The sequence below is a fragment of the Schistocerca nitens genome, chromosome 6 (assembly GCF_023898315.1).
Source record: "Schistocerca nitens isolate TAMUIC-IGC-003100 chromosome 6, iqSchNite1.1, whole genome shotgun sequence".
Lineage (NCBI taxonomy): Eukaryota > Metazoa > Arthropoda > Insecta > Orthoptera > Acrididae > Schistocerca > Schistocerca nitens.
In genome coordinates, this window is record NC_064619.1 from 20,162,896 (window position 1) to 20,188,558 (window position 25,663).

Below are 25,663 nucleotides of genomic sequence, written 5' to 3' on the forward strand. Positions count from 1 at the left end.
ATTAATTAAAACGGAGCTACGCCGCGGCGAGGGGTTGTGGGGGCGGCGGGGGTGGCTGGTCTGGCCGGCCCTTGGAGCTTAATGAGGCGGCGCAGGCACCGCCAGCGCCGCACGCATGCACGCACGCACGCACGCACGCACGCACGCACGTCGCGTGGTTACCACGCACGGCCGCGGTACGGCCCGAGGCTGTCCATCAACCAGCACAACACCGCCAACGACCCGGAATAGAGATGAGCAGTTCTCTTAGGTTGTTCGCAGATGATGCTGTAATTTACCGTCTAGTAAGGTCATCCGAAGACCAGTATCAGTTGCAAAGCGATTTAGAAAAGATTGCTGTATGGTGTGGCAGGTGGCAGTTGACGCTAAATAACGAAAAGTGTGAGGTGATCCACATTAGTTACAAAAGAAATCCGTTGGAATTCGATTACCTGATAAATAGTACAATTCTCAAGGCTGTCAATTCAACTAAGTACCTGGGTGTTAAAATTACGAACAACTTCAGTTGGAAAGACCACATAGATAATATTGTGGGGAAGGCGAGCCAAAGGTTGCGTGTCATTGGCAGGACACTTAGAAGATGCAACAAGTCCACTAAAGAGACAGCTAACACTACACTCGTTCGTCCTCTGTTAGAATATTGCTGCGCGGTGTAGGATCCTTACCAGGTGGGATTGACGGAGGACATCGAAAGGGTCAAAAAAGTGCAGCTCGTTTTGTATTATCACGTAATAGGGGAGAGAGTGTGGCAGATATGATACGCGAGTTGGGATGGAAGTCATTAAAGCAAAGACGTTTTTCGTCGCGGCGAGATCTATTTACGAAATTTCAGTCACCAACTTTCTCTTCGAATGCGAAAATATTTTGTTGAGCGCAACCTACATAGGCAGGAATGATCATCAAAATAAAATAAGAGAAATCAGAGCTCGAACAGAAAGGTTTAGGTGTTCGTTTTTCCCGCGCGCTGTTCGGGAGTGGAATGGTAGAGAGATAGTATGATTGTGGTTAAATGGATTAAATGTAAATTACAGAGTAATCATGTAGATGTAGATGTAGACTTATCATAAACGCACTGGAAGGATTGCTCCGATGGATATATCTGAAACTAATTGTCTCTTAGAGACCTCTCTTTCCTCTGCCTACTAAACACTGAAAATTGAGTTCTTGTTAAGTGACGATCAGTTTGGTTCTAGGAAAGATAAAGACACCAGAGAGGCAGTTCTAAACTTGCACTTGGCAATGGAAGCAACACAACAAAAATCAAGACACACAGACAGAATTTTTCATGCTAGATATAACGTTCGGTAACGAAATGGTAACAGATGTTCTAAATACTGGCCGAGAGGTTCTAGGCGATTCAGTCTGGAACCGCGCGACCGCTACGGTCGCAGGTTCGAATCCTGCCTCTGGCATTGATGTGTGTGATGTCCTTAGGTTAATTAGGTTTAAGTAGTTCTAAGTTCTAGGGGACTGATGACCTCAGAGAACGGCGGGTAATTTACAATATCTACAAGGGGGTTGGGTTGTTTGGGGGGAGAGACCAAACAGTGAGATCTTCCGTCTCATCGGATTAGTGAAGGACGGGGAATGAAGTCGGCCGTGCCCTTTGCCTGGAGCGATTCAGGGAAATCACGGAAAACCTGAGTCAGGATGGCCGGACGCGGGATTGAGCCGTCGTCCTCCCGAATGCGAGTCCAGTGTGCTAACCACTGCGCCACCTCGCTCGACCATCTACAAGGAGAAAGGCATAGTGTATGACGGGTAATATACAATACTTGTAAGAACCAAGAATGAACAGTAAGAATGGAAGACCAAGACCGAAATGCTCGGATTTAAAATGGTGAAAAACAGAGATTTTGCCTTCGTTCCCTACTGTTTACTCTGTATATCGAATAAGCAATGCTGAAAATAAAAAGTAGGCCCTGTAGCGGGATTAAAGTCTAGGGCGAAAGAACATCAACAATATTCAGATATGACATTCTTATCCTCTATGAGAGTGATGAAGAATTACAGAATATACTAAATAGAATGAATAATCTGCTGACTACAGAATATGGACTGAGATAAACTATCAGAAAGACGAAAGTAACAAGCAGTATCAGGTGGTCAGAGGGACCTCATGATACGACGATGTTAAGCCTAAGATTTCCTGTGTCGAGATGATGATCCCTAGGTTCCACTGTATTTTACTTTGGACGACCGACGTCTTGACGTTTAAATATTTTATCACCATTAGACAAGGAATGTTGGGTCATTTATCGGTTATCGTTCGGATAAATTTTGAAATAAATATGTATCCCTGAAGATGTCGCTCTAACGCCGAGAAACTAGTTGAATCATAAATAAAGAAATATCACACAGCTGAACCGGTCTTATTCACCATGGTACCATTCTATAACTGTGCATGCTCACAATACAGAATTTGCTGCAATGGTATTTGCGATAAACTTAACGCCAAGATTAGGGACCACAAAGTAGACGAAGCGAAATAATTCTGCTACCTCGGTTGCAAGATAGCGTTACCTCGGAGGAAGCAAGTAGGACACGAAATCAGATTAGCACAGCAAAAGAGGGGATTCCTGACCAAAAGAAGTGCACACTTACCAAATATTGGCCTCAATTTGAAGAAAAAATTCTCGAGAACTTCTATGTGGGGAACAGCACTGTATGCAATAATGGACTGCGGGAATATCGGGAGAGAAGGGGATCGAGGCATTTGAGTTGTAGTGATATACAGCAGAAGGATATTGAAAATTATGCGCACGGCAAGATAAGGCATGAGGAGGTTCTCCAATGAATCGGTGAGGAGAGGAACATGAGGCAAACATTGACAAGAAGAAGACACAGGTGTATTAAGAGATCAGGGGATAACTTGCACGACATTCAACGGAGCTGCAGAGACTAAAAACTGGAAGGGGAACACAGATTGGAGTACTTCCAACAAATAACTGAAGACGTCGGGTGGAGGTGGTAGACTGAGGGGAAGGGATTCCCGAAGGAGAGGAATTTGTGGTGCGCCGCATCAAACCAGTCTAGAGGTAGATTAAAGGTATCCACATCAACAGCTCTCACGTCTCTCATAAGCTCACACTGATCAAATGCAGCACTTTATTCGGCCTGTGGGTGTAAAGGGCTTATATAGTTATTCCTGGTTTAATTTTGTATGGGTGTAAAGGGCTTTTGCAGTTATTCTTGATTCAATACCAAACACACATCGCACAGTTTTCCCGTGGACCATCTTACAGCTACCAACAATAATATTTCACAGCAGGTTGAGCCGACTTTTGGTGAGATATGCAGCTTAAATATACAGTTGCTACATGAAGACGGATATTTTTTGCTACTGGTAAAGGCAAGTGCTTATCTACGAGCTTCTCGAATGGTTTACAAAACACTGAAATTGGACAGCTAACAGGCTACTTTCAGTAATGTCCATCGAAAAGTAAATAGAAGCAATAGTAATAAAAGATAAGGACACATCTATTAGCTTTCAGTTATTGAATTTGTACTTTGTAATTATACTAACAGTGCGTGGAATGTGAATACATTTTCCAATGCGATAACAGAAGATACGGCATTTGAGCAAGAACGATAAGACTGTGAAGGGGTTACTAAACTCGTGGCCGGCCGCGGTGGTCTAGCGGTTCTAGGCGCTCAGTCCGGAACCGCGCGACTGCTACGGTCGCAGGTTCGAATCCTGCCTCGGGCATGGATGTGTATAAGGTCGTTAGGTTAGTTAGGTTTAATTAGTTCTAAGTTCTAGGGGACTGATGACCACCGATAGTGCTCAGAGCCATTTGAACCATTTTTTTGAACTAAACTCGTGATCAGCTGAATAGCAGTGCAAAATATCTTACCTTTGATACGTCTTAGTAATAAACTCAAAATATCTTTAATCACTGCCTATTTTTTTATTGGGCAACGGCCTTGCCGCAGTGGCTACACCGGTTCCCGTGAGATCACCGAAGTTTAGCGCTGTCGGGCGTGGCCGGCACTTGGATGGGTGACCATCCCGGCCGCCATGCGCTGTTGCCAGTTTTCGGGGTGCACTCAACCTCGTGATGCTAGTTGAGGAGCTACTCGACCGAATAGTAGCGGCTTCGGTCCAAGAAAACCATCGTAACGACCGGGAGAGCGGTGTGCTTACCCCAAGACCCTCCTATCCGCATCCTCCTCTGTGGATGACACGGCGGTCGTATGGCCCCGATGGGCCACTTGTGGCCTGTAGACGGAGTGGTGGTTAATTTTTTTATAGTAAAACTAAATATGTATGAAACACTTACGAGCATAAGCATAATGGCAAGTTTCTTCTATATTTTTGCTGATGACATGCAAACGCGATAAAACAGTTCTTAATACTCACCGAATTTAAATAAAAATGAAACCAGTGGATTTTCAGCGCCGACTTGTAACTGTGAATGAGACGTGAATCGTAGCGTCTTGGCTGGATACTGATAATTCTACATCGCCGAGCGGGATTAGCCGAGCGGTCTAAGGAACTGCAGTCATGGACTGTGCGGCTGGTCCCGGCGGAGGTTCGAGCCCTCCCTCAGGCATGGGTGTGTGTGTGTTTGTCCTTAGGATAATTTAGGTTAAATAGTGTGTAAGCTTAGGGACTGATGACCTTAGCAGTTAAGTCCCATAAGATTTCACCCACATTTATATAATCCTACATCACAGAAAGTGAAATCGGTTATTTCACCCGTCAAGTTTAGTCGTAGTTTACTGAGTGTAGAGGTGACTGTTCTTATTGACTACCTCGAAAAGGATTGAAGATGTACCACTCAAATCTGCAACAGTAAAAGCTCAGGTGGGAAACATTTTAAGCAAAAAGTGTCATATCTTCTAGAAACTTGCTTCAGAAATTACAAAAACCCGTTGTCAGTGCAGATTACGTTGCAACTCCCTAGAAATGCTCCATCACACACCGCGAAGATTAAACTACAGTAAGAAGAGCTAACACAGAGACTTTACTGTAGAGCTGAACACTCGCATAGAATGAAATGAAATATTACACAGAGAGTGATTGTTGTGGCAATTCGTTAAGTACTATAGATCTACAAAAGGCGGCCTTTGAAATGAAATATTATGACAGTATGAGCGCTGTTAATTCCGGTCCAACAAGCGGCAAAAGTCGCTTCGCCTCGAGGCTATTAGAACTGCAACACATTGAAGACGCCAAGCAACAGACATAAAATTCGCATAAAACTGAGTATGCACATAACTAGCTTTCGACGGAACTGCACAAAGAAAGTAGTAGTAAAGGCACGTACATTTTGTACACACCGGATGGTTACAATTAAAGAGCAGCTATTCACAGAGGTCCAGTAAGGGCTGCAATTATCGTACAGTAGCAACACTTGGTGTGTGATGCAGAATGATTTTCGCTGGAAAAAAATTAGTTCCAATTTTCGCCACCAGGTGGAAATCTGGGATTGCAAATGCAAGAAAATCGTACAGAAATGTTTCTACACTAAACGGATTAGGAATGGGACGTGGGCAGAAAAGGCCAAACAAGTGAGTCCCGATCTGACACAAATTTTCATTGTCGTCCTTTCATTATAAATCTGGCGGTTGTCAAAATTCGCAACTGCTAATACATTTAATACATAAGATATTTTATGTTATTCGAGCGCCGTTCAAGTTTATTAGGACGTCTTTCGTTTATAATAGTGAGTAAGTGAGTAGCCTTTACTTGTGTGTGTGTGTGTTATCGTAAATAAGAACCTGGGAAGGTTAAGTGACAACCTAAATGTGTCACTAAGCTCAAAGCCACATCACTTACATGAAACTGATAAGAATCCAGTATGTGTGAAAACCGATTTTATTCGTAAGCAAGTAAATAAGCAAACCAATAATTTCAGACTCAGTAGACTTAGTCAGTGCGAACTGTTTGAAAAAAATGTAACTGCTAAAAAAAAAAGAAGCAACTGTAATGTCGTCCTGTACTAGAATGTAACCTGAAACACACAAATTTCTGAACTGACACATGACCCTGGTAAAATAAAGAAACTGGCAGAACGTACATTGCGCAAAGAAAACGAAACAGTCACGTATTATGAATCTCGCGTGCAAAATGAAGTACTGGCAGAAACAGCAAGACAGAAAGAGTGCGCAACAGCTAAAAATATACTGCTGAAACCTTACTACGGTTGGTCGAGGGAAACTGGGTTCACAATCTTGACACAGAGTGCCAATGAAACACATGACTCAGTCTGTAAGTTCTGAAATTGCAGATAGAAAGGAGCTAAAATAATTGTAGAGTCTAATATGAAAATTCGTTTAATCTAATAACTTCCATGGTACAGTAAATTAACACAGAAGATCCGTCAATAGAATAAGTATCAAAAACTCTACTGTGGCGAGGGTAGAGTGGACCAACAATATAAGTCTGTAAAAATAAAAATAAACTTTTTACCTCATCAAATAATAACTTGTTCTTCATTTCAAAACCTTTTTTATGATCGTATGCTGTGAAATATTGTTCCGAGACATCATTCCTCCTCGTAGTGATTCTGCAACTCGCATGGTTCCACAAGTCCATCCATGCATTACACTGTTGTTGTTGTTGTGGTCTTCAGTCCTGAGATTGGTTTGATGCAGCTCTCCATGCTACTCTATCCTGTGCAAGCTTCATCTCCGAATAACTACTGCAACCTACATCCTTCTGAATCTGCTTAGTGTATTCATCTCTTGGTCTCCCTCTACGATTTTTACCCTCCACGCTGTCCTCCAGTACTAAATTGGTGATCCCTTGATGCCTCAGAACATGTCCTACCAACCGATCCCTTCTTCTAGTCAAGTTGTGCCACAAACTCCTCTACTCCCCAATTCTATTCAATACCTCCTCATTAGTTATGTGATCTACCCATCTAATCTTCAGGATTCTTCTGTAGCACCACATTTCGAAAGCTTCTATTCTCTTCTTGTCCAAACTAGTTGTCGTCCATGTTTCACTTCCATAGATGGCTACACTCCATACAAATACTTTCGGAAATGACTTCCTGACACTTAAATCAATACTCGACGTTAACAACTTTCTCTTCTTCAGAAACGCTTTCCTTGCCATTGCCAGTCTACATTTTATATCCTCTCTACTTCGACCATCATCAGTTATTTTGCTCCCCAAATAGCAAAACTCCTTTACTACTTTAAGTGTCTCCTTTCTTAATCCAATTCGCTCAGCATCACCCGACTTAATTCGACTACATTCCATTATCCTCGTTTTGCTTTTGTTGAACACACAATACATTACGCTGTATACTCAACGAATCCTACCTGCACACCGCAGCTATCCACTACCGACTGTCAAAGATACCACTCCACAGTGCTGCCATCGCAGACACAACTGTATCTCTGACCAGAGTTCTTCAAATATGTCATTTTCCTTTACAACTATTAACACATCCAATAACATCATAAAAAAATTGCCATCTTACAAATGTTTTCCAACACGCTAAACTTGTAATTTTTTGGTAAATAATGTGGTGACAAAAATATTGAGCCCCACTTCCGTACAACCCCCAGGCCCGAAACACACTTCACCAAAATCCCACTTTAAGACTGTATGCACACGATAAGTAAATTTTCTTATTTGATATCCCTCCTGTTGTTGTTTCACCACGGAACTGTGCTGTCCCACGTTCCTTGCCTTAGCCAGCGTTCACTCGTACACAAGAATTACGCACGCACAGGGTAATTACAGCGGCGACATGGCAGCGGACATGGCGGGTCCCGGAGAGCGATGTGGTCCGCCCTCCCTGGGGGTGGGGCTCGCGCGGGCTGCGAACCGCGGCCGTCTCCTCATGCATACCCATGGCGGCGCCGCCGTCGCTTCTTGCAGGCCGGCCCGCCTTCCTGGAACCGCGGCGTCGCGCTCCTTCCAGAACGAGACAGCAATTTACGACTCGTCGGAGGAACAAAGCCTCCCAATACGGCAGGTGGCCGCCGTTCTTACCGACCCGTGTCACTCCGGAGAGCCTCTTTAGGGTACCCACCGCGTCAGCGGATGAAGAGCGCCTTGCAGTTAATTGGCGACTGTCGGAATAGGAGGCGCCGCTCGGTAACAAGGCCAGAGGGTTAGAAACGATCGCAAGAAGGCACAGATAATATCATTTCCATACTGACACAGGTACAATTTCCGCTTTTCAGACCTTCTGAAATAATATTGCCTTTTGTGTTTTGAGGCTCCCTTTACTGTAGCTCTAATTCTTCACCGTCATTAAAACGTTAAAAATCAACTAATTCATTAGGTCTAAGAGATGTGGATATTCACTGGGTGCATGAAACCGGAAAGATGGAGAACTTTTAGGAAAGGTCGACATAGATCCTCTAAATGCTGAAGATCAATTTCTGTTCTGTGATTAAACATCAAAATTAAGTAACTTTTTATACCTGGGATTCACAGTCATGTAGAACTTTATAAAATATATCATATTTACGGCAGTGACTGTAACACTTTCTTTATTTCACGATTGCAATTTTGGCCTTAGACCATTATCAAGTGCAGATTTTTGTGGCTTTAAGCCATGACATATGGATATGTGTGCTCGCAATATGTAACAGCGTCACGAATGTATTTAATAGTAATGACAACTATATATAAACGTGTCAGCTCATTTTAAGTAGATATGGCTTAAAGCCACAAAAATCTGCACTTGATAATGGCCTAAGCCCGAAATAGCAATCGTGAAATAAAGAAAGTGTTACAGTCACTGCCGTAAATATGATGTCTTGTATAAAAATTAAAGTTATTTTCTCTATTATCAGTCCTCAGAATGATACGGTTTAATGTAAAGAAAGCTTCTGATATTAAGTTTTTTTATTGTCTTGGCTGCATGTATGCAAGCTGGATTACTAGTTTTGACACGAATAAGCTGCCACCTGAAGATGGCAGATTAGTCCTGTCGAAACTAGTAATGCAGTCAAGTCAATAAAAACAAAAAGCTTTTCACCAGAAACTTTCTTTACACTGAATTAATCGATTACTGTTCAGCCGACAATGTCAGGTTTTTAAGTTTTACGGATTAATATTTTCGGCCAATTTGCCATTCCTACTGCTTGTTGCGATGTGGACAGAGCATCACATGAGGAATTTCAGGACACAGCGATCCACTTACCATTTCGAAGGCACATGGCTGACGACACAGCTACATGCAAACCGCTCCATACGTTACGTCTAAGTGTGCCATGACTCCGGTAAAGACTTGTCGACACAGCATTTCGACAATCTTCGGTACATGCCATCACCGCCAGCACCAAGCAGACAAGTTGTCATACGCACCCATCCAGCCACCAGATATGTCCGAGTCGTCCCTTCACCGCCCCTTTATCCCACACCCACGCAGCATCCGCTGGGACCGCGCGGGATTAGCCGAACGGTCTAGGGTGCTGCAGTCATGGACTGTGCGGCTAGTCCCGTCGGAGGTTCGAGTCCTCCCTCGGGCATGACTGTGTGTGTTTGTCCTTAGGATAATTTAGGTTAAGTAGTGTGTAAGCTTAGGGGCTGATGACCTTAGCACATCCACACACACAGCATCCGCTTGACAGCCAAAACCGTCGCCATCGTCACCCCGCGGGTCGTATGCCAATAGTCAGCGAACTTCGGTGAAGAGTCAGTGAAGGGGTCAGCAAAGAGCTGTGTGACAGAGAATAGCAAACTTGCGTACTTGGTCAGACAGCTTCCTACAGCCATCCACTGACCGTGCTCCTCGGGGTCCACGGTTCGACCCATGTAATCCAGTGATGCCTTCGTCGGGCCACAACTGGCTGTGCTAAGTGCAGCCTCCGAAGCTTGCAACAAAGCTGTGCTTGCTTCAGCTTGCTGCGGTCGCTACCGCCACAGCCACCACTCAGCACCTCGTTGACCCTCTCTCCCCCGGCAGCGTGTGTCTTCTTGAAGGAAGAGGGCCCCTGCGCCCACCAGACGGTGCCGCATACTGCTCTACCTTGATGGAAAAGAAAGACTTTCCGTGAGCTACAACGATCTCACTGTGACCATCTTCATAGTTGGTCCGCCGCGCTGCTTCCCGGGCGGGAATGCGTGCTCGTCCCCGGCACGAATCCGCCCGGCGGATTAATGGCGAGGTCCGGTGTGCCGACCAAACTGTGGATGGTTACTAAGGCGGTTTTCCATCTACGTCGGCGAATGCGGGCTGGTTCCCCTTATTCCGCCTCAGTTACACTTTGTCGGCGATTGCTGCACAAACACCGTTTCCACGTACGCGTACACCATAATTATTCTATCACGCAAACATCTGGGGTTACACTCGTCTTGTACGAGACGTTCCTGGGGGGGGGGGGGGGGGGGTCCATTGGGGGCAGAACCGCAGAATAACCCTGGGTTCGATGTGGGGAGGCGGTTGGGTGAGTGGACTGCTGTGGCCTGTTGTGGGGCTGTGGATCACTAAGGGCTACAGCAAGACGAAACTTCTCCGTCGTTTCTAGATCCCCGGTTTAATACATACATACATACATACATACATACGTACATACATACATCCTCATACTTAATGTTTGCCCTGTTAGCCCTGGGTGAGAAAGCAACGCCGCCATTCTCACAGACCAGAAGAACGGCTTTCCAGTCCTCCGTAGCACCCGTATCTTGGTTGTGAAATTTTGCAGCCCAGCAGTGATTTTTTTTAATTTTTTATTTCAGTTTATTGGCCTTCAGGTCGTGTCCATTCAGTCACCTCAGCGATGGAAATTAGGGTATCGGAGACGATTTTCTTGCCAGATACGACGATACCAACGTAAGGAATGCACAACACCCAGCCCCGAAGGCAGTAAATCTCCGATACCGCTGACAATCGAACCCGGATCCCTTCAGTTAGCAATCTGCCGCACTGATCGCGCAGCTACCGAGGTGGACAAACAGTGTAGTTTGACCACGGCATATTAGAGACGCTGCTGTCTCGTGTTAAAAGGTTCGTCATCACTCGTTTAGCCCTGTCCTCACTTACTGTTACTGGAAGCAAACACTGGGGTCGTCACATGTCCAACGGAAAAGATGCGAGGAGAGTCTAGATTAGAGGAAAATTGTTACCACGCGAAAATTGCGTTGTTATGTACGAAGGATAACGAAGAAATTTGCCGAAAATGGCTGTCCTAAACAATCAGACGGAAGAAGAAACGTTACGTGGAGCACAACCGAGCGGCGGCACTCTACTCGGGGACAGCCGCTACGAATTGTTGTGCGTTTCACCGTAGTATTTCGCCTGCTAGGGGGAAGATGAAACGGTGGCGATAGGTTCCTGACCGACAAACTTTGCGCCCTTGTCCTTGATAAATTCCAAATTTTTCTAAGTGTCTAAAGGAATGAGGGCTTGTGAAACTGTTGATGCAAATCTGATTATTAAGCTCAGCGCTGACCTTGATTTTTACGCTACGTGCCGATATCGGGTTTCAAATGGTTCAAATGGCTCTGAGCACTATGGGACTTAACATCTATGGTCATCAGTCCCCTAGAACTTAGAACTACTTAAACCTAACTAATCTAAGGACATCACACAACACCCAGTCATCACGTTGCAGAGAAAATCCCTGACCCCGCCGGGAATCGAACCCGGCAACCCGGGCGTGGGAAGCGAGAACGCACGACCACGAGCTGCGGAGTATCGGGTTTCTTTCACCTTCACTCATCTATCACACGGCATAAATGTTACACCACAGTATAGACGCACCATCACAATCAAGTAGACTCAAACAAATACAACCAAGAGAGAACTATCACGCAAGGCTGGCAAATGGGCCGTTGTGAGCGAAAGAAAAAATGTTTTCCGACTACGCAGTTGAGCCTAGCCCTCGGGCACTCCCCGTCAACAATACGGCTCTTCCCTTCTTTCAAAATGTCCCCATCTGAAGTTATGAATAGTACAGACAGTTCCAGCCCCTCTTTCGGTGATTATAGTGGATTAAAATTATTTTATTTCTTACTTTTTCGAGATAAAAGGCGCTGATCTGTCTCGAAAGTGCTTCACTGTACATTTCAGACGTTACTGACATTGCCAGTGATTCAGCAAAGAAACGCGTTTTTTTTTTTGTTTTTTTTTGCCTCAGACACACTATAGCGTCTCTATATAAGTCGTTTCATTGACTTTCATCGTTCATCTCCACTACTGCAATTCTTAACAGCATTTCTTGTGTGCTGGCGCTCATATAAATTCAAACGGAGAGAAGAATGATCAGCTGGGAGATATACCTGGAAGCCATAGTGATATTTATTACTAAACTACAATATACGAAATCTATTTCGTATCTAAATTAATTCAGAGCCAACGCACTAAACAAGCACTTCGTCCAACAGGTTTAATACGGAACACACACGTTGCTCAACTGAACTACGGTGCAGGCAGGTTGTCAACTCCGGCCGCTAGGCTGGTGCGGCGTTGTGAGTCGCCAGTGTTGCCCAATCGACCGCTCTGACTTCATTCACCGAACTTTATTGTCAGAGGTTGTAGATTCGTATTGGTATCCCGTCAGGTCAAGGGGCCTTTCCTCTGAAACTTCCTGGCAGATTAAAACTGTGTGCCGGACCGAGACTCGAACTCGGGACCTTTGCCTTGCGCGGGCAAGTGCTCTACCGTCTGAGCTACCCAAGCACGATTCACGCCCCGTCCTTACAGCTTTACTTCTGCCAGTACCTCGTCTCCTACCTTCCAAACTTTACAGAAGCTCTCCTGCGAACCTGCAGAACTGTAAAGTTTGGAAGGTAGGAGACGAGGTACTGGCAGAAGTAAAGCTGTGAGGACGGGGCGTGAGTCGTGCTTGGGTAGCTCAGACGGTAGAGCACTTGCCCGCGCAAGGCAAAGGTCCCGAGTTCGAGTCTCGGTCCGGCACACAGTTTTAATGTGCCAGGAAGTTTCATATCAGCGCACACTCCGCTGCAGAGTGAAAATCTCATTCTGGCCTTTCCTCTGTTGAGCGACTTGAGCTGCTTTTCTGTCCCGTGGTCATGTTTGTTTCTGGACATGTACATCTCAGGGAGTCTGCGAGGTTCCAGCACCAGCTGAACATCGTGAGGAGGTCAGTAATGCTAGAGAGTTTTGTCTCGGAGCCGCTGCATGAAGTCGCGGCGGTGCTTCGCTGCTCGGCTACTGTGGGCAGCCACGGCGGCGGTGCTCCCCGGCGTTATTGAGACGTTTTTGGTGGCGGCGAGGCGAGCAGAAAGAAGGGCAGCCCAGCCGCGTCCGTCACGCAGTCGCTCAACCGAGGAGGACGGACGCAGCGGTCGCTCCGAAAAACAGTGGCGGTGGCCCGGCGGTAGCGAACACAGCGCTTCGTGGAGCGGCACTCGCAGGCCACCCGTACTGTCCAGCACTTCAGAAGGCCTGTAGCTACTCGGTTGGCGTTGCCTTGCCAAACACGTCGATATGGTAGACTCGGCAGCTGAGTGTCTTTAGGGCACACTGCAGTTGTCCTACGGATGGTCCTACATCTGTACAGGCAAATATCGATTTGGCTCCCTTATCCGGATCAAAAATTTGAAACACAATACGTTTAATACGAAACATGCAGAACCGTTTTCTTATTATTCTTACTACGTCCTTCCAATACCGGCTGATTCAATTGCCCCTTCCTACGGGTTTTATGCAACCCACAACGCCTTCAAATACCATGCCCCTATTTTCATATTCTCTCGCTCGATACGCGCAGACAGTCTTACAGGTAAAATGAACAGGATCTCTTAGTAGGAAATATAATGTAGCTAGAGGTCGTAATTTTCGAATTATTCAAGAAAAACAGACAAAACGGACCTTCAAATGCGTCTTTCTTGAATTATTCGGGCCGCGCGGGATTAGCCGAGCGGTCTAGGGCGCTGCAGTCATCGACTGTGCGGCTGGTCCCGCCGGAGGTTCGAGTCCTCCCTCGGGCATGGGTGTGTGTGTGTTTGTCCTTAGGATAATTTAGATCAAGTAGTGTGTAAGCTTAGGGACTGATGACAGCAGTTCAGTCCCATAAGATTTCACACACATTTGAACATTTGAATTTTGAATTATTCGGAAATCGTGTCACCCAGCGAAAACGTATCCAAGTTAAAATTGAACTACATTACATTTCCTAGAAAAATTTCCTATTATTTTTTTTCTGTTTATTTGCAGTGAGCGAAAGGATAACCAAATCTGGGGCAAGAATTTTGTAAGCGTTTCGGGTTGCATAAAACCTAGAGGTAGGGGCAGCTGAATCACCTTATATACCATGTGGCGTTAGGAATTGTTCCTTGCCAAGGTACAATAAGGACAAATCGACATGTCGAAGTGACAGTGATGTACGGAACAATGAAGCGAGCCAAACGTCCCAGACTCGAACCCCAGCCCATCACAAATTTTAATCTGGCAGAAAGTTTCAAATGAATGTACACTCCGCTGCACAGTGAAATATCATTCTGGAAACAATCCCATACCCCGCTGTCATGCGATTTCTCTGCAGTATCCTTTATCCAAGGAGTGCTGGTCCCGTAATGTACGCATGACATCTCCGATGTCTGGAGGGCAGAATAGTCGTAATGGCGGAAGTAAAGCTGTGAGAGCGGTTCCTTGGTCGTCCTTGGATAGCTCAACTGGTATAGCACTTGCATACTAAAGGCAAAGGTCCCAAGTTCGAGTCCCCGTCCAGCGCACAGTTTCAATCTGCAGGAGTGAAAATTCATTCTGAAGATTTTAGTTTAACTTCATACAGGTTCAAATACTTGTTCGAGGGAGAATATCGGCAGTGTTCCTTTCAAAGGGAACCTGAACAAAATCAGCTTTAAGTGTTTCAGGACAAAAATAGTCCCGGTTGCGAAATTATTTAATGTCACCCTTTTGAGGCATCATCTGATTGTGTAGCTGCATGCGTGATTCACTATAAGTGATTCAGAGATACCACAATATATCTGAACCTTAAAGTCCGAAGAGAGATCTGAATCCCGCTCCTCCAAAACGCCAATTCACTGCCTTACTCACTCTACCACCTCGTTCTGTAGTAGTGTCCAGACTTCGGATCGTGATAATAAAGCGAATGAAAGAGGAAATTATCCTTCAAACGTTCTCGGCCGCCAGCACTTCTCAGCAGACAATCATAAACGTTGAATCTTTCTTGAGACTGGAACACGGAATGTTGCCTTTTACGGGCAATGTTCTTACCAGCTGAGCTATCCAGGCACACTCAGTACCCGCCCTCACAGGTCCTCTTTCTCCAGTACCTCATATCCTGCCTTACAGAATCCAGAGATGTGTTCCCGCATATCACGCGCCACTAGCACTCCTGGAAGAGAAGATTTTGCAGAGTGGAAGACTCAGCAGTCTGACCATGCCGTTTCTCCGCAGAATCTTTCTTGAATATGTGGTAACCCGGCACAGTAAGCATGAGAACTTCTCAGAAGTTTGATATACAGGAAAGAGCAAATGGCGGAGGCAAGGCTGTGAGCGTAGATCATTGTCCGCCAGAGGCAAAGTCCCTGCCTCGACACTCGGTCTGGCTAACAGTACCAGTCTTCCAAGAAGTTTCAAAACAGCGTAAACTCCACTGTAGGGCGAAAAGCTAATTCTGAAAACCATTAACGTAGTTCAAGAGTTACACCGCTCAACGGAAATTATGTTAACCCTTGCATCACTTCGCTGATTTAGTACGAACAATTACTGCCCACGTTAGGCGGGTAATTAGAACACTTTTATGACGGAACAGCCTGGTACCGTGTGCGTCCGGTACGAGAACTGTCACGATACGAAATTACCCGCCCATCTCACTTACGAAATGATGCTGTCTCAGCGACTTAGAGGGCTACAGCCGCTCCTATCGTGTTAACTACGGCAGCTGTTCCATCCCTATGGGTCGAAGTGGCACAGTCACTGTGACACTGGGATTCTGTTTAGTATGAATGAAATTCAGATCCCTTTCAAAATCTTGGATTAGATACTGATGATGTCTGTAAATAAATGACGATACATGCACAGGTCGTTGTGATCTTCAAGGCTTCCCCGACACATCAACAGTTTTCCGGTAGTGTGTTGTACTGGTGGACCCAGGGTTTGGTTCTCGGGGGTTCACAGCTTATGTCTCCTCTCTCCAACCCGCACCCCACCAAATATTACACGCAGTCGCAAAAGTCATTAACGTGCCACAAATGCCTATGATTTTAATAATAAGTACAATAAAATATATAAGATATTTTATTATAATAATAACAAAAATTTGTTCACATCAGTTCTTAATATATCGCTTTAACATAACATCCAAGACACAGCATTTGGCCGAAAATTGGAGTGTAAACTAGCTCGCGTCCGTAGTGGAATACTACACGTGCACTCCGAGTAACGGTAAATGAGCTAGAACAAATCAGCAGCCAGTCCAAATACTAGATCTCCTAGCAACAAACAAGCAGACAAATCAAAATCAAAAAGTCTTACAAATAAACCTTCTCAAGACCAATTGATTAAAAGACTTGGCCCTATCAATCCGAGTGTGGCATTTAAATACGGAAGACAATAGCCGAGCTAAAAGCGAGTACCCATCTTAACTCCTTGCAGATAATAATATTGCCGTAGTTCTAACCAAGAAAACACGCTCCAACTATGGATGATCTACGTTAAAGAGGGAGGATCCATGGCTACGATTGTGTTGGTGCCTCATATAACCGTGTGTACGATGTTGTCCATATGTAAGGAGCAATATGGAGTATGCTTGCCTCATTTCGACAAATACAGAAAATGAGAGAAATTACGTCCCCAATAAAACGGAGGAGACCATTATAAATAATATTTACAAACCACCAAATGTGCCGTGACCAGTGGATGTTCTGCCGATTACTGTCTACCTATCGATTTATGCTGTAGATTTTAATAGTCATCACTGTCAGTGGAACTACGCACGTGACAATAAGTGTGGTAATCCGCTCAACGATTGGGTTGAAAATGAAATTCTATATCTGGTTTATGATGCCAAGAATGTGTGAACTGTCAGATCCGCTGCTTGGCGATGAGATTACGACCCGGATCTCTGCTTTGTGTCCCGGGACTACAGAGAGTACCCGGTGCGTACCATACATTCAACACAAGCCAGTAACCCTCCATATGGGGCTCTCTGTGTCAATAGCAGGGTCTGTATCGCGACCCAAATGGAATTTCCCTATGGCTGACTGGCGGAGTTTTGCCGACCATCTAGATGATCTGTTTTATTCCACTAAAACCTACAAAACTACCCTCGATTTGTCGAGAGCTGTTCTCACAGCTGCTAAGAATTTTACCCCTCTTGGATACAGAAAGGGATATATGCCAGGGTAGAATGAACATTGCAAATAACTCTATGAACAATGTAGCGGAACTGGCGACAGCGAAATTGCAGACGACCAAAGTCTTGAAGCTGCTAGAAGAATAAGATGGTGAGAGATGGTAGAAAATGTAAACTTCAGACATTTAAGCAGAAAAGCGTGGGCCCTTTTGCGTGAGCTTGGCGGGGCCGCCAATAAACCAGGTCAGAAGCCTTGTATTTCAGGTAACCAAATCGCTGATCGTATAGTTCGAACATCTAAATTGTCCCGTGACATACTACCAAAATAAAACGAGAACTCACCTCTCTAAAAGCTCAGTGCCCAAACGAATCCGATTTCTTTTCATCATTCACAATGATCATTTACACTGACTGAATTAAATGAGGCCTTGTAAAAAACTAAACGTGGTAAAGCACCTGGGCTGATTAATATACACCCCGAATTTCTGATAAACATGGGAAAAAATTGCTGGTCGGCTTGTTCTCCAACATCCTAGATAATGGATCATTGCCCCAAGAGCTAAAGAGAACGAAAATAGTGGAAATTTCGAAACCAGGTAAACCAGCTGACTACCCTCAAAGTTTCAGACCAATTTTCTCTTTTGAGCTGTACTTATATACTCTCGGAGAGGCTCATTTATAAAAGAATTAGCAGCTTCGTTCTGGAACATATCCCAGCTGAGCAAGCAGGTTTCAGGCAACAGACAAGTTTCTGCGACTATGTACTGGCCCTACCGACTTTCATAGAGACTGGTTTCCAAGAAAACGGGAAGACGTCTCCTGCGTTCGTAGACCTAATCGCGGCATATGACACAGTCTGGAGAGAAGGGATGATACACAAATTACTAAAAACAATCCGATGCCCATAAACCTTAACCCTCATCAAGATCATGATAAACAGTAGATATTCCCGCGTTTACTTCGGAGTAAATGTGAGCAAGGAGAGTAAATCAAGTAATGGTCTACCACAGGGCTCCGTTTTAGGTCCTCTGTTAGCCAACCTATTTATCTTCGATCTCCCCAACATCAGGTCAACAAAATTCTGCTACCCGGACGATATCACTCTTGCTTGTGGAACTACAGATCTCGGACAAGCGGAAACAATTCTCACAGAATATCTAGCCGCTAAGAGCTTCCATTTTAGACAGCGGCAACTTAAATCAAGTACAAGTAAAACAGAAGCATGAATATTCCACCTGAACAACAAACAAGCTAACGCGGAGCTCAGAGTAAAACTTAACGGAAACACTCTCTGCCATAACAAGTACCCAAAGTACCTTGGTGTCGCTCTTGACGTCACCCTTTCGAATAAAACATATCTTGAAAATTCCGCTGTCAAGGTAAAAACGCGTAACAAAATTATTCAAAACTTGTGTGGAATGACATGGGAAGCTTCAGCAAATTCCTTGCGAACATCAGCCATTGTTTTGGTCTTCTTACAGTCGAGTATTGCCCCTGCGTGTGGCTAAACAGTTGCCACACGAACTTGATCGACATCCTGTCGAACCACGCTATGCGGTTTATAACTCGACCAACGCCCATTTATTGTGTTCCTCTGCTGAGCAACGTCTATCCACCCGCAATTCGTAGAACCGAGGCCTTACTTAGGGAATACCGTAAGCTACAAAAGCCTGGAATTACCCATCCAGGAAGACATATCAAGTCTGTAACGTAATAGATACCGTTCAAGAAACCCACCATTATCGCAAACAGATAGCTAGATGCCAATAATATCGGGGCGAGAGACCTGTGAGATCAGAACTGTCAGCTTATTGAAAATATTGAAGAGCGTGAGTGATTCCGAAAGCATAAGTGATACCGCTGACACAGAACTCGATAGGAAACTATGGGGCAAATTGAACAGAGCTCGCACTGGTCTTGGACGATGATCAGGCTCTCTTTACAAATGGGGTGCTACAGAGTCTCTGGTTTGTGACTGTGGGGCTCCGAATCAGACAACCAAGCACAGCACAGATGAATGTCCCTTGCGTTCCTACCAGGAGAGTTGGAGCGATCTCATGAAAGCTGATGATACAGCTTTTATATGGATTAGGAACTTGGATACAGACATTTAGTTAGTTTTATATCTAGTTTTGTCTTTCTGTATTCTTATTGTTTACGTATAGTAACTTTGTAAACTTTGTTTTTAAACTGCATGTGAGCCATACGAGCAAATAAAAAATAATCCGAAAATTTGAGAAGAATATGTGTCACGAGTTAATTTAAGAACTATAATAGTAACAAACTTACACGATTTTAATACAAAAATGAAGTCTGCAGTCACTATTACTAGTACTGACTTTGCAGTAAGATTGGCGAACACAGATCTGGAAAGTACGGATACTTAAGCTTGTAGAAGGTGGGAATTCCGTTTCTTTCAGTCGTTTCCATCAACTTTCGAGAAGTGTTTCCGTTATTTTATTTTCTTAGTAGAGAGTCTTTTCTTTTCGTCTTCCTTTAACTAATTTTCTGTTGTTTGGCGGTTCAGCCAGTGGACTTACGAACCGTGTCGGATTTGTCGTTGATAACAGGTAATGTCTGCTTGAGAATTTGCGCCTTTACCTAGGTAGAATGTTACTGGTCGCATCGTAATTCCATCCACTTATCGAGGCCCTCACCTAAGCAACTGAAAAGCATCATGTGTCAAGTATACCTTGTAATTTACATAATACCTTGACATTATCGATACTCTTAGCTCCTACGCAACTTTACTCTCTGAAAGTTAGCTGTGAAATTTGGAAATTGTCTTACATGGTGATTGAGGTAATTTGCTAAAATATTTCCTGAACCGTTTAAGATACGGTAATTCTGTTTTCAACCAGATGACCTGTGAAAAAGTCACAACTAAATGACTTGAAATCTCTTTTCATAGGTGTATTAATCACAGGGTTATGGGTACGAAATTCATTTTTTCAAACAGTACTACAGAACTTACCGTTACTGGTGTGGGAGTTCTAAACGAGACGAATTCAACGGCCTTTCACTCTTCAAAATCAGATTATAGTTTCGAAGGAGCTATAGTATTTATGACTTTGGCTAAGACTTGTCTGATTTCAAGATGTAACCGACTGCTGTCTTACGCGGAAGTTGGTGTTGCACGGAGCTGGCGTGTCAGGTTGGTAAAACGCTCCAAACTTTTAAATAATTAAGTATCGCTAGTTCGTGTTGCCACATGGTGACATTTACAAGGCGTTTGAGTGCGTAGTCAATGCTATTCTCTGAGAAAAACTCAAGTTTTATGGAAGCGCCTGGTGCGTCGTTTGCTGTCGAAGACTGCTTAAACATTTTCCGGCCACTGCGTCATGCACTGCCGTAGAAACTACACAAAATTTTCACAAGGCAGCTGTTCGGCATCTTCAGGTACCACTTCAGTCTTTAATGTCGTCTTTGACAAGGTGTTAAACTTTCTACTTCTGTCTTCGGTAGTTAATACCACGAAGATTGAGAAGCAACACTTACGTGGTGGGATGATGGTTACATCACCCTCGCTGCCAGTATTTTACGCACAAGCCGCATTTCCCGTGCATGTGGTCATACTGTGAATTTGAGAAAAAAAATCTTCGATTTGGTTGAGATATTTACAGGTCCTTCCCCTATGAATATACTATACTGCATTCTAAGCTGTCGGAAACACCTCTAATGAACGACACAATACTTGCAACTTTGTTTAACAGTGATGTGCTCGTGATCACAAATTCAAATGTGCTGACCCGATCTATTTACTAGGATGCTTGCACATACTGTCTCCGCCGGTTGCGTTTGTACTGTTCGTATTTTTCTCTACTGTTTATTGTTGTGCGTTGTTAATTCAGTGGCTGATTTTATTTCCTACGACTACATTGTTTTTTTTCTGTAAACGATGCTAATTTATTTAATAGTCATTTTTGCATCATTATCAGGCACCGATCATCTTGATTCACAGACTGCTCTTTTCACTGACAGGGTACGAGATGGTTGTTAGTAGTAAAATAGGAGATGATGACATGTCATTGGCTTCCGAAAACTTTCAAGGCGCATCCACATTGTCGCCTTGGAGGTAAAATTGTTACTTATGGAACACTAAGTTATTCGATGGGGTAGATGCATTCCTAGGAAACAGAACTCAGGGCGTCTTCTTCATCGTTTGTAGCTGGGTAAATGCAATATCCACTAAGAAACTTGCTTGCAAAACATCCACAAGATCCTGAAAAGGGGCTACATTAGTGCTTCATAAATCGGAAAGGTAGGTCAGGAGTCAGGACCCTCAACAATATACAGAGGGTCACAAAAAAAAAAAAAAAAAAAAAAAAATGTATCCACTGTTTAAAAGTCCATAACTTGCAAACTAATTGACGGAGTTGTCTCCTTTTTGGTGAAAGTGTAGCTTAAAGTCCAACTTAAAGATATCACTGTAGCTGTTCTAAATGGCCACCATTAACATCCACACACAAACGATGCCGCCGAACTGCAGCACGAACTACTGACTGCAACGTGTTCAGTTGGATATTTTCACATGAATGTACGATGGATTCTCGTAGTTCATCTAATGTGCGTGGCTTTTGTCGATAAACGACGTCTTTTAGTGTTCCCCAGATGTAAAAGTCCAGAGGAGTTAGGTCTGGGGAACGTGGTGGATACTCCACAGCCCCTCTACGGCCCATCCATCTTCCTGGTAGATTTTCGTCGAGATACGCCCTAACACGATTTTGATAGTGGTCTGGGGCACCATCTCGTTGAAAGTGAACTCTTCCGTCACCATACAAGTCTCGGATGGCAGGTAAAATGGATGTCTGACGCTTCTGAAGGTACACCTCACCGGTAACTGTGCCGTCACAGAAGAATGGCCTAATCAAGCCCCGGTAAGACAACCCACACCACACATTTACTCCTGGCAAATTCACGGCTTTGTCTACATGGACGTTCGGATTTTCGGTTGCCCAGTAGATGCAGTTGTGGCGATTTACTGCACTATTGAGTTTGAACTGTGCCTCATCACACCACAAAATCGTCTCTGCAAACTCTATTTTTTTTTCATTTTGTTCGTTATTGATCGTTGTGTTTGGTCGTTGCGGACGTCGCAAGACATCCTGTTCAAGTTCGGTGGTTGATCCTTCCACTCAGTTTTTTACTACAGAGGCCAACCGGCTTTCTAGCCGAACACGCTGAGCTATCGTGGCGGCATCGTTGCGTACCATGTTAGTAAACCACTCGCAGTACTCCATTCTACGATCTGGGTCGTCCTCGTTCATTGCGTGTAGCAATCGTGGGATGTAGCACTTCCACTTTGCTGTCTTCTAAATTGGCCGAACACTTGAGCGACTCACTCCAGTTTCACGGGCACACTGTCTCACAGACTTCTGTGGTGAGCGAGTGAATTGTTACTGTTACAGGTCGTCCAGATCGTTGTTTGTGTACATCTTTAAAACAGCCTTCGGCTTCAAATTTGTCTCGAATGCGACGAATCGTTAAACGTGTCGGTGGCTCTATTCGATACTCATTTCGCCATTGCCGTTGAACCTCATTAATGTTTTCGTACGTAAACTACCACTTCAAAACTGACTTCCTTCCATCGAATGTAAGCCTTGCACCAGCCATGTTTACTCGAGTGACGAGGTGCAACTAAGAACAAAACACTGACTATCTGGCGACTGTCATCTGACAAAACAAAACAAAGCAATACAACGCTTGTGTGGCGATTGCCGGAACTACAAACTATTACGCTACTAAAGTTGAGTCAACTCCGTCAGTTAGTTTGCCAGTTACGGACTTTTAAACAGTGGATACATTTTTTGGACCCCTCTGTATAATCGGCTAACAGCCACTAAAATTCTCCACTACACAGTTCATCCCAAAACGCGCCCAATACAGCTAGCACCGACCTTAATGGACGATATAACGACGGTATTCGACACCCAAGTTGCCTCTCGTGTCCACTACCAACCAAACGCGTAATAGTTTGTAGTTCCGGCAATCGCCACACAAGCGTTGTATTGATTTGTTTTGTTTTGTCAGTAACTGCCCCTCACCCGTACGTTCGCCCCGTCGATCACCTATCCCGTGCGCTCCATCTCACGACCGCATCACGACCGCCGAAAGCGTACTGTCTCTCGAGGAGAATCGATAGGACGAAAGCCGGGATGGCTCAGATCCATCTAAGAATGTACGTAGCTCAGGTGTTTGGGATCCGCATCAAACAGGACCGAAAGAGACTTGGGCTTAAAAAAAAAACGGACAGCACGAATAGTTTGTTTGACCCATGGGAGAGATGCAGAGAAACCTTAACAGACACACACTTAAAGATAGTTTCAGCCTATCTAACGAAATTCTTTTATGTAATAAAACTGTCCCATCCGCATAACGATGTTTGTTTATTTACTAGTGCGCAGTTTCGATCACTGTTATAGTCTTCATCAGACCGCTTGCTCTGTGAAGAGAGTAACATGAATGTACTTAGAGGAAGGTAAATTACAAGCACAAAAATAAGCATAGCACATCAACCAACACGTTGAAGAAAGACAGCTGCCCCCATGGGAGTCTGCTGAAGGTGGGTAGTAGTAGGCGCTTCTCTAGGAGACACATAACCACTGCTGCTTGACGTGCAATTTACATCGCTTGAATAGCTCCAACCACCATCTCCACCATTACATCATTATTAGTCAAAGAAATTAAAACAGGTTAAATAAAGTCTAAATACAGTTACTTTTGTACAATATTTACGTCCAGACCATAGGTATATCGAAAATACAAGCCGGCCGCTGTGACAGAGCGGTTCTAGACGCTTCAGTCCGGAACCGCACTGCTGCTACGGTCGCGGGTTCTAATTCTGCCTCGGGCATGGCTGTGTGTGATGTCCTTAGGTAAGTTAGTTTTAAGAAGTTCAAACTCTAGGGGACTGATGACCTGAGATGTTAAGTCCCATAGTGCTTAGAGCCATTTGAACCATTTTTTCGAAAATACGATAATATGCTTTAGCAAACCCTAATATAAAACTTAAATCTGAGCAAAAACAAAGAAAACAAGGTATTAACATATAAGAATATACTTGGTACCCTCTATAGGACTCTTCACGTAACAACCATGAGGCAAATATTTTTAGTGAAGACGAAACCAGTAACCGTGGCAACGTTCTGAAGATCGATGTATTACGACTGAACATCAAAGATACGTCAGTGTTGGCTTGGTCTTTGGCTCGGTAGTAATGAAGGTACCATCGTCAAGATCGGTATGTTACTACTAGCGGTCAGAAAACAAAGTAGTTGTTATTCACTGAAAATTATTTTTGTCACAATTATATCCAAAATTTTGGCCTTTAACTACTAAAAGGAGTTATAGGCAAACAATACTAAGATATAAAACATTTGTATTCTTCTATAGCGACAAGTGCACAGCGCATGTCAGGTAAAAATAGCGAGGAAATATTACCTATAATCATGGCAATCGAATGAAGATCAATATTAGTACAATATTAGATATGAGGCATTAATTATCCCCATAATTTACAATTATATGTAAAAATTAAAGAATCTCAATGGAATAATACAAAAATAAATTGAAATATACGTTTCACATTAACATCAAATGTCCACAACGGGAACTTAAACATATGTAAGGTAACGATGACCAGAAAGATGCATCACGACACTATAGTAATGTTTTAAACATAAGCCTGGAGATAATTAATGCCTCACATGTAATGTCGTACATAATATTAAGAATAGGAACTTAACGACCTTCATTGGATTTTCATGATAACAGGTAATATTTTCTCGTTGTCCACCCATACCTGACATATGCTATGCACTTGTCCCTATAGAAGGGCACTAATGTTTTATATCTAAATATTTTTCGCTTGTAACTCTTTTTAGTAGTTAAAGGCCACTCAATTTCGGATGTAATTGTGATACAAATAACTTTCAACATATAACAACCATTTTGTTTTCTGATCGGTGGCAGTAAGATATCGATCTCGGTGATGGTAGATTGATTACTGGCGAGCCAAAGACTGCAAGTCAGTACTGATGTATCTGTGATGTATAGTCGTAATATATAGATCTTCAGAACATTACCTTGACTACTGGTGGCGTCCCTGCGAAACATCTTTGCCTCGAGGTTGTTACACACAGGATCCTTATGGGCACCAAGCGTATTCTTACACGTTAATAGCTTATTTTCTTTCTTTTTAGTTAATTTCAAGTTTTATACTATGGTCTGATCAAGCTTATTTCTATTTTCGATACAACTATGGTCCGGACGTAAATGTTGTACACAAATAATTGTATTTAGTCTTTATTTAACGTGTTTTACGGCCATTGACTGACAATGATGTAACGTAGGAGACGGTGGGTGGAGCTTCCGGTATTTAAGTGATGTAAACTGCATGTCATGCAGCATTGGTTATATGCCTCCTAGAGTGGCACCTGGTCCTCGTCGGCTTCAGCAG